This window comes from Sphaeramia orbicularis, unplaced genomic scaffold, assembly GCF_902148855.1.
Source record: "Sphaeramia orbicularis unplaced genomic scaffold, fSphaOr1.1, whole genome shotgun sequence".
NCBI lineage: Eukaryota > Metazoa > Chordata > Actinopteri > Kurtiformes > Apogonidae > Sphaeramia > Sphaeramia orbicularis.
Window position 1 is genome coordinate 151,261 of NW_021941627.1, and position 11,033 is coordinate 162,293.

Sequence of the window (11,033 nt, forward strand, 5' to 3'; positions counted from 1 at the left end):
GTATGGTCTTACAGTGTGGTGCGTCCTCTAGTGTATGGTCTTACAGTGTAGTGCATCCTCTGGTGTATGATCCTACAGTGTGGTGCGTCCTCTGGTGTATGGTCTTACAGTGTAGTGCATCCTCTGTTGGATGGTCCTACAGTGTTGTGCATCCTCTGGTGTATGATCCTACAGTGTGGTGCATCCTCTGGTGTATGGTCTTTCAGTGTAGTGCATCATCTGGTGTATGATCTTACAGTGTGGTGCGTCCTCTGGTGTATGGTCTTACAGTGTGGTGCATCCTCTGGTGTATGATCCTACAGTGCGGTTCATCCTCTGATGTATGGTCCTACAGTGTAGTGCATCCTCTGGTGGATGGTCCTACAGTGTAGTGCATCCTCTGGTGTATGATCTTACAGTGTGGTGCATCCTCTGGTGTATGGTCTTACAGTGTGGTGCGTCCTCTGGTGTATGGTCTTACAGTGTAGTGCATCCTCTGGTGGATGGTCCTACAGTGTAGTGCATCCTCTGGTTGATGGTCCTACAGTGTAGTGCATCCTCTGGTGTATGATCCCACAGTGTGGTGAATCCTCTGGTGTATGGTCTTTCAGTGTAGTGCATCATCTGGTGTATGATCTTACAGTGTGGTGCGTCATCTGGTTTATGGTCTTACAGTGTAGTGCATCCTCTGGTGTATGGTCTTTCAGTGTAGTGCAGCCTCTGGTGTATGATCTTACAGTGTGGTGCGTCCTCTGGTGTATGGTCTTACAGTGTAGTGCATCCTCTTGTGTATGATCCTACAGTGTGGTTCATCCTCTGATGTATTATCCTACAGTCTGGTGCATCCTCTGGTGTATGGTCTTAAGTGTAGTGCGTCCTCTGGTGTATGATCTTACAGTGTGGTGCGTCCTCTGGTGTATTGTCTTACAGTGTAGTGCATCCTCTGGTGTATGATCCTACAGTGCGGTTCATCCTCTGATGTATGGTCCTACAGTGTAGTGCATCCTCTGGTGGATGGTCCAAAAGTGTAGTGCATCCTCTGGTGTATGATCATACAGTATGGTGCATCCTCTGGTGTATGGTCTTACAGTGTGGTACGTCCTCTGGTGTATGGTCTTACAGTGTAGTGCATCCTCTGGTGGATGGTCCTACAGTGTAGTGCATCCTCTGGTGTATGATCCTACAGTGTGGTGCATCCTCTGGTGTATGGTCTTTCAGTGTAGTGCATCATCTAGTGTATGGTCCTACAGTGCAGTTCTTCCTCTGGTGTATGGTCCTACAGTGTGGTTCGTCCTCTGGTGAATGGTCTTACAGTGTAGTGCATCCTCTGGTGTATGATCCTACAGTGCGGTTCATCCTCTGATGTATGGTCCTACAGTGTAGTGCATCCTCTGGTGGATGGTCCTTCAGTGTAGTGCATCCTCTGGTGTATGATCCTACAGTGTGGTGCATCCTCTTGTGTATATTGTTACAGTGTGGTGCATCCTCTAGTGTATGGTCTTACAGTGTAGTGCATCCTCTGGTGTATGATCCTACAGTGTGGTTCATCCTCTGATGTATGGTCCTACAGTGTAGTGCATCCTCTGGTGTATGGTCCTACGGTGCGGTTCATCCTCTGATGTATGATCCTACAGTGTGGTGCATCCTCTGGTGTATGGTCTTACAGTGTAGTGCGTCCTCTGGTGTATGATCCTACAGTGCGGTTCATCCTCTGGTGTATGATCCTACAGTGTGGTGCATCCTCTGGTGTATGGTCTTACAGTGTAGTGCATCCTCTGGTGTATGATCTTTCAGTGTGGTGCGTCCTCTGGTGTATGGTCTTACAGTGTTGTGCATCCTCTGGAGTATGATCCTACGGTGCGGTTCATCCTCTGATGTATGATCCTACAGTGTGGTGCATCCTCTGGTGTATGGTCTTACAGTGTAGTGCGTCCTCTGGTGTATGATCCTACAGTGCGGTTCATCCTCTGGTGTATGGTCTTACAGTGTAGTGCATCCTCTGGTGTATGATCCTACAGCGCGGTTCATCCTCTGGTGTATGGTCCTACAGTGTGGTGCGTCCTCTGGTGTATGGTCTTACAGTGTAGTGCATCCTCTGGTGGATGGTCCTACAGTGTAGTGCATCCTCTGGTGTATGATCCTACAGTGTGGTGCATCCTCTGGTGTATGGTCTTACAGTGTAGTGCATCCTCTGGTGTATGGTCCTACAGTGTAGTGCATCCTCTGGTGGATGGTCCTACAGTGTAGTGCGTCCTCTGGTGTATGGTCCTACAGTGTGGTTCGTCCTCTGGTGTATGGTCCTACAGTGTGGTTCGTCCTCTGGTCTATGGTCTTACAGTGTAGTACATCCTCTTTTGTATGATCCTACATTGCGGTTCATCCTCTGATGTATGGTCCTACAGTGTAGTGCATCCTCTGGAGTATGATCCTACAGTGCGGTTCATCTTGTGATATATGATCCTACAGTGTAGTGCATCCTCTGGTGTATGGTCTTACAGTGTAGTGCATCCTCTGGTGTATGATCTTACAGTGTAGTGCATCCTCTGGTGTATGGTCTTACAGTGTAGTGCATCCTCTGGTGTATGATCCTACAGTGCGGTTCATCCTCTGATGTATGGTCCTACAGTGTAGTGCGTCCTCTGGTGGATGGTCCTACAGTGTAGTGCATCCTCTGGTGTATGATACTACAATGTGGTGCATCCTCTGGTGTATGGTTTTACAGTGTGGTGCGTCCTCTGGTGTATGGTCTTACAGTGTAGTGCATCCTCTGGTGTATGATCCTACAGTGCGGTTCATCCTCTGATGTATGGTCCTACAGTATAGTGCATCCTCTGGTGGATGGTCCTACAGTGTAGTGCATCCTCTGATGTATGATCCTACAGTGTGGTGCGTCCTCTGGTGTATTGTCTTACAGTGTGGTGCGTCCTCTGGTGTATGGTCTTACAGTGTAGTGCATCCTCTGGTGGATTGTCCTACAGTGTAGTGCATCCTCTGGTGTATGATCCTACAGTGTGGTGCATCCTCTGGTGTATGGTCTTTCAGTGTAGTGCATCGTCTGGTTTATGATCTTACAGTGTGGTGCGTCCTCTGGTGTATGGTCTTACAGTGTAGTGCATCCTCTAGTGTATGGTCCTACAGTGCGGTTCTTCCTCTGGTGTATGGTCCTTCAGTGTGGTTCGTCCTCTGGTGTATGGTCTTCAGTGTAGTGCATCCTCTGGTGTATGATCCTACAGTGCGGTTCATCCTCTGATGTATGGTCCTACAGTGTAGTGCATCCTCTGGTGGATGGTCCTACAGTGTAGTGCATCCTCTCGTGTATGATCTTACAGTGTGGTGCGTCCTCTGGTGTATGGTCTTACAGTGTGGTGCGTCCTCTGGTGTATGGTCTTACAGTGTAGTGCATCCTCTGGTGGATGGTCCTACAGTGTAGTGCATCCTCTGGTGGATGGTCCTACAGTGTAGTGCATCCTCTGGTGTATTATCCTACAGATGTGGTGCATCCTCTGGTGTATGGTCTTTCAGTGTAGTGCATCATCTGGTGTATGATCTTACAGTGTAGTGCATCCTCTAGTGTATGGTCCTACAGTGCGGTTCTTCCTCTGGTGTATGGTCCTACAGTGTTGTTCGTCCTCTGGTGTATGGTCTTACAGTGTGGTGCATCCTCTGGTGTATGATCTTACAGTGTGAGAGCATGAATGGTGAGCCTGACTTTAACATTGATTCACACAGTTTGAGATGGAGCTGTGTACAACCATTGAAATAATCGCAGTGTATGGACGCCTTTGTTGAACACAATCAAGGTGAAGATTAGATAACTCCAAATATTGTATGGATCAGAATGCAAATGACCAGTTGAATCGAAGAGAATAAAATGAGCATAAACCACACATGGGCTCAGAAAGTCAAAACAGCAATAAAGTCTGAGTGATTTAAACAACAATCAGCCTGTAAATAATTATTTCTACATTCTAGAGAATTTTAATGGTCAATCAACAACAAACAGTGAGTAAGGCTGAACTAAATCCAAGAGAAACAAGTAAGAATTTCTAAATACTAAAAACTGGAAATACCCACACAACCAATAATCAATATTGAAGAATTTCAGAAATACCTGAACCACGATAATCAATACTAAAGAAATCTGTCTGCATAAATCAACACAGATCAATAGCTGAAGACCCAAGAATGCCGAAGTGACAACAAATCTATAAATTAATTCTAAATGCATAGACAACACAGATCAACCAATAGGATTAACTGAAGCAACGATCAATACTCAGAGAAGTAGGGCGGTAGAAAGACAACTGATCAATCAGTGAACTTAAATAAATAAAACCAATACTAATCGAATCAAGGCTGTTTACATCAAGAGATCAATAAATGACTCCCCCTTGAACTGCCACCTTATCGTGGTGGGGGAGTTTGAGTGTCCGAATGATCCCAGGAGCTATGTTGTCGGGGGCTGACGTCACTGCGTATGGCGCAGCCGGGGCCCCACCCTGGAGCCAGGCCTGGGGTTGGGGCTCAAATGTGAGCGCCTGGTGGTTGGGCCTATGCCCACGGGGTCCGGCCGGGCCCAGCCTGAAGGAGCGACGTGGGCCCGCCCTCCGGTGGACTCACCACCCACTGAGGGAATCGTAGGGGCCGGGTGCATTGTGGATTGGGTGGCAGTCGACGGCAGGGAGCCCGACAACCTGATCCCCGGACGCAGAGTCTAGCTCTTGGGACATGGAATGTCACTTCGTTGGGGGGGAAGGAGCCGGATCTTGTGAGGGAGGTTGAGAGACACCGTCTAGATATAGTCGGGCTCACCTCCACACACAGCTTGAGCTCTGGAACCCAACCCCTTGAAAGGGGCTGGACTCTCCACTTCTCTGGCGTTGCCCACGGTGAGAGGCGGCAGGCTGGCGTGGGCATGGTCATAGCCCCTCAGCTCAGCCACCATGTGTTGGAGTTCACCCCGGTGAACGAGAGGGTCGTGTCCCTACACCTTCGGGTCGGGGACAGGTGCCTCACTGTTGTCTCGGCCGACGGGCCCAACAGCAGTGTAGAGTACCCGGCCTTCTTGGAGTCCCTGGGAGGGGTGCTGGATGGTGCTCCGACTGGGGACTCCATTGTTCTCCTGGGTGACTTCAATGCCCACATGGGCAACGACAGTGAGACCTGGAGGGGGGTGATGGGGAGGAACGGCCTCCCTGATCTGAACCCCAGTGGTGTTCTGTTATTGGACTTCTGTGCTCGTCACAGTTTGTCCAGAACAAACACCATGTTTGAACACAGGGATGTCCAGAAGTGCACGTGGCACCAGAACACCCTAGGCCGGAGGTCGATGATCGACTTCATTGTCGTATCATCAGACCTACGACCACGTGTTTTGGACACTCAGGTGAAGAGAGGGGCGGAGCTGTCAACTGATCACCACCTGGTGGTGAGTTGGATCCGCTGGCGAAGGAGGAAACCGGACCGACTCGGCATGCCCAAACGTGTTGTGAGGGTCTGTTGGGAATGTCTGGCAGAGCCCGATGTCAGTGCGGTCTTCAACTCCCACCTCCAGGAGAGCTTCTCCCAGATCCCGGGGGAGGCTGGGGACATTGAGTCCCAGTGGACCATGTTCTCCACCTCCATTGTTGAAGCGGCTGCTCGGAGCTGTGGTCGCAAGGTCTCCGGTGCCTGTCGTGGCAGCAATCCCCGAACCCAGTGGTGGACCCCGGAAGTAAGGGATGCCGTCAAGCTGAAGAAGGAGTCTTATCGGGCCTTGTTGGCCCGTGGGACTTTCGAAGCAGCTGATGGGTACTGGCGGGCCAGGTGTGCAGCAGCCCGAGCAGTAGTGGAGGCAAAAACTCGGGTCTGGGTGGAGTTTGGGGAGGCCATGGAGGAGGACTATTGGTCGGCCTCGAGGAAATTCTGGCAAACCGTCCGGCGCCTCAGGAGGGGAAAGCAGTGCACCACCAACACTGTTTCCAGTGGAAGTGGGAGGAGCTGACCTCGACTGGGGATGTTGTTGGACGGTGGAAGGAATACTTCAAGGATCTCCTCAATCCCACTGTCACGTCTTCCATAGAGGAAGCAGAGGCTGAGGTCTCAGAGGTGGATTGGTCCAACACCCAAGCTGAAGTCACAGAGGTGGTTGGACAGCTCCTCGGTGGCAGGGCACCGGGGGTGGATGAGGTCCACCCTGAGTACCTTAAGTCTCTGGATGTGCAGGGACTGTCTTAGCTGACTCGTCTCCATAACATGGCGTGGCAGTTGGGGACAGTCCCTCTGGATTGGCAGACTGGGGTGGTGGTCCCCCTTTTTAAGAAAGGGGACCGGAGGATGTGCTCCAACTATAGGGGGATCACACTCCTCAGCCTCCCGGGGAAAGTCTATTCCAGGCACTGGAGAGGAGGATCCAACCGATAGTCGAACCTCGGATCCAGGAGGAACAATGCGGTTTTCGTCCTAGTCGCAGAACACTGGACCAGGTCTACATTCTCCATCGGGTGCTCGAGGGTTCATGGGAGTTTGCCCCACTGGTCCACATGTGCTTTGAGGATTTGGAGAAGGCATTTGACCGTGTCCCTCGTGATATCCTGTGGGGGGTGCTTCGGGAGTATGGGGTCCGGGGCCCTCTGCTGAGGGCAGTCCGTTCCTTGTATGACCAAAGCAGGAGCCTGGTTCACATTGCCGGCAGTAAGTCAGACCTGTTCCAGGTGCATGTTGGACTCCGGCAGGGCTGCCCTTTGTCACCGGTTCTGTTCATAATTTTTACAGACAGAATTTCTAGGCGCAGCCAGGGGCCGGAGGGGGTCCGGTTTGGGGACCACAGGATTTCATCTCTGCTTTTTGCAGATGACGTTGTCCTGTTGGCGTCATCGAACCTGGACCTTCAGCGTGCCCTGGGGCGGTTTGCAGCCGAGTGTGAAGCGAGCAGGATGAAGCTCAGCACCTCCAAATCCGAGGCCATGGTTCTGGACCAGAAAAAGGTGGTCTGCCCTCTCCAGGTCGGTGGGGAGTCTTTGCCCCAAGTGGAGGAGTTTAAGTATCTGGGTCTTGTTCACGAGTGAGGGAAGGATGGAGCGTGAGATTGACAGATGGATCGGTGCAGCGTCTGCAGCGATGCAGTCACTGTACCGGTCGGTTGTGGTGAAGAAGGAGCTGAGCCGAGAGGAGAAGCTCTGGATTTACCGGTCAGTCTACGTTCCTACCCTCACCTATGGTCATGAACTTTGGGTCAGGACCGAAAGGACAAGATCCCAGATACAAGCGGTCCAAATGAGTTTCCTCCATTGGGTGGCTGGGTCCACCCTTAGGGATAGGGTGAGGAGCTCAGTCACCAGGGAGGAGCTTGGAGTAGAGCCGCTGCTCCTCCACATCAAGAGGGGCCAGCTGAGGTGGATCAGGCATCTGTTTCGAATGCCTCCTGGACGCCTCCCTGGGGAGGTGTTCCGGGCATGTCCCACCGGGAGGAGACCTCGGGAAAGACCCAGGACACGTTGGAGAGACTATGTCTGTGGGCTGGCCTGGGAACGCCTCGGGGTCCCCCCGGAAGAGCTGGAGGAGGAGTCTGAGGAGAGGGAAGTCTGGGCATCCCTGCTTAGACTGTTACCCCCGCGACCCGGCCCCGGATAAGCGGAAGAAAATGGATGGATGGATCAATAAATGAACTTAAATGAATCAAGGACGACTGATTCCTTCTAAATGCAAAAAATAAGATACATGAACAGGAAAAATTAACACTAACTAGAAACTGAATCAGGTAATCCAACAGAGACGAATCCAGAGCAGACAATCAGAAATGTAGACGCAGAAATAAATCCAAAAATAAAACTTCAAGGCCCAAGCTTTTCTTATAAGGCTACTAAGAATAATGGAATTAAATCAGGCAATGGAAGGGATTTATTATACTTCTAATTATGTATGTGCCAAAACCTAAAGAATAAAACTGAAGAAGAATGGAATCAAAGTTCAGACACAGAAACTCAATCTCCACTTCAAAAAGTCTGTGTGTCCTTCCAAAAAGTTTCACTAGATGAAGCCAGAGCCTGTTTTATGCAAATTAGACTGTCTGATGGTCCTGTCTAATGGTCCTGTTTAATGGTCCTGTCTGATAGTCCTGTTTAATGGTCCTGTCTGATGGTCCTGTTTAATGGTCCTGTCTGATGGTCCTGTTTAATGGTCCTGTCTGATGGTCCTGTCTAATGGTCCTGTTTAATGGTCCTGTCTGATAGTCCTGTTTAATGGTCCTGTCTGATGGTCCTGTTTAATGGTCCTGTCTGATGGCCCTGTTTAATGGTCCTGTCTGATAGTCCTGTTTAATGGTCCTGTCTGATGGTCCTGTTTAATGGTCCTGTCTGATGGTCCTGTCTGATGGTCCTGTTTAATGGTCCTGTCTGATGGTCCTGTTTAATGGTCCTGTCTGATAGTCCTGTTTAATGGTCCTGTCTGATGGTCCTGTCTGATGGTCCTGTTTAATGGTCCTGTCTGATGGTCCTGTTTAATGGTCCTGTCTAATCGTCCTGTTTAATGGTCCTGTCTGATGGTCCTGTTTAATGGTCCTGTCTGATGGTCCTGTTTAATGGTCCTGTCTGATGGTCCTGTCTGATAGTCCTGTTTAATGGTCCTGTCTGATGGTCCTGTTTAATGGTCCTGTCTGATGGTCCTGTCTGATGGTCCTGTCTAATGGTCCTGTTTAATGGTCCTGTCTGATGGTCCTGTTTAATGGTCCTGTCTAATGGTCCTGTTTAATGGTCCTGTCTGATGGTCCTGTTTAATGGTCCTGTCTAATCGTCCTGTTTAATGGTCCTGTCTGATGGTCCTGTCTGATGGTCCTGTTTAATGGTCCTGTCTAATCGTCCTGTTTAATGGTCCTGTCTGATAGTCCTGTTTAATGGTCCTGTTTAATGGTCCTGTCTGATGGTCCTGTCTGATGGTCCTGTTTAATGGTCCTGTCTGATGGTCCTGTTTAATGGTCCTGTCTAATGGTCCTGTTTAATGGTCCTGTCTGATGGTCCTGTTTAATGGTCCTGTCTGATGGTCCTGTCTGATGGTCCTGTCTGATGGTCCTGTTTAATGGTCCTGTCTGATGGTCCTGTCTGATAGTCCTGTTTAATGGTCCTGTCTGATGGTCCTGTTTAATGGTCCTGTCTGATGGTCCTGTCTGATGGTCCTGTTTAATGGTCCTGTCTAATGGTCCTGTTTAATGGTCCTGTCTGATGGTCCTGTTTAATGGTCCTGTCTAATGGTCCTGTTTAATGGTCCTGTCTGATGGTCCTGTTTGATGGTCCTGTCTAATGGTCCTGTTTAATGGTCCTGTCTAATGGTCCTGTTTAATGGTCCTGTCTGATGGTCCTGTTTAATGGTCCTGTCTGATGGTCCTGTCTGATGGTCCTGTTTAATGGTCCTGTCTGATGGTCCTGTCTGATGGTCCTGTTTAATGGTCCTGTCTAATGGTCCTGTTTAATGGTCCTGTCTGATGGTCCTGTTTAATGGTCCTGTCTAATCGTCCTGTTTAATGGTCCTGTCTGATGGTCCTGTTTAATGGTCCTGTCTGATGGTCCTGTTTAATGGTCCTGTCTGATGGTCCTGTCTGATGGTTCTGTTTAATGGTCCTGTCTAATGGTCCTGTTTAATGGTCCTGTCTGATGGTCCTGTTTAATGGTCCTGTCTAATCGTCCTGTTTAATGGTCCTTTCTGATGGTCCTGTCTGATGGTCCTGTTTAATGGTCCTGTCTAATCGTCCTGTTTAATGGTCCTGTCTGATAGTCCTGTTTAATGGTCCTGTCTGATGGTCCTGTCTGATGGTCCTGTTTAATGGTCCTGTCTGATGGTCCTGTCTGATGGTCCTGTTTAATGGTCCTGTCTAATGGTCCTGTTTAATGGTCCTGTCTGATGGTCCTGTTTAATGGTCCTGTCTAATCGTCCTGTTTAATGGTCCTGTCTGATGGTCCTGTCTGATGGTCCTGTTTAATGGTCCTGTCTAATCGTCCTGTTTAATGGTCCTGTCTGATAGTCCTGTTTAATGGTCCTGTCTGATGGTCCTGTCTGATGGTCCTGTTTAATGGTCCTGTCTGATGGTCCTGTCTGATGGTCCTGTTTAATGGTCCTGTCTGATGGTCCTGTCTCTGTTCTATTTTCACCAGATCTATTTAGAGAAGATTGTGAACAGAATAAATTAGAATGAACCAAACTTCAATGAGATTTCTCTTTTTCTTTTGAATCTGCTCTTCAGTTTTATGAAGTCTCTGTATTTATCAGGTCTCAAAAACAGAACGTTCCAACCAAAATGAAGTCATTACTTCAAGAACACTTTAAGGATCCTTTCAAACGGAGGCACAATCTTATTCTAGGTCCGTTGGTCCTTACTCTTAGTACTACCCTTAGTTACCGAAGAATACTTTAAGGATACTTTCAAACAGAGTCTTTCAGCTGTTGGCCAAGATACTTAGTTCACTTTTTAACATATACTTTTAAACGTATACTTTTTAACATATACTTTTAAACGTATACTTTTTAACATATACTTTTAAACGTATACTTTTTAACATATACTTTTAAACGTATACTTTTTAACGTATACTTTTTAACGTATACTTTTAAACGTATACTTTTTAACATATACTTTTAAACGTATACTTTTTAACATATACTTTTAAACGTATACTTTTTAACAAATACTTTTTAACATATACTTTTAAACGTATACTTTTTAACATATACTTTTTAACATATACTCTTTAACATATACTTCCACACACTGTATGCACATGTTCATGTAAGTTTTGGTGAACCTCAACATTTGGAAAAGTCCAAATCTGCAGAATTCCGTTCAAACTGGGTCCTGCTTCCTCACTTCCACTCTTACACACATACTCACTTACAGACACTGTGGGGGCTTATCAAATGCAGAATTCTTCAGGTTTCTTCAGGTTTCTTCAGGTTTCTTCAGGTTCTTCAGGTTTCTTCAGGTTCTTCCTCCAGAAATGTTTTTCTGGTTGTTCGTTTCTTCCTCATGTTTTTCCCTCTCAAACCCGTTACTGGTCACAAAAATGCACCGTCAGCCAGATGTCAGATAG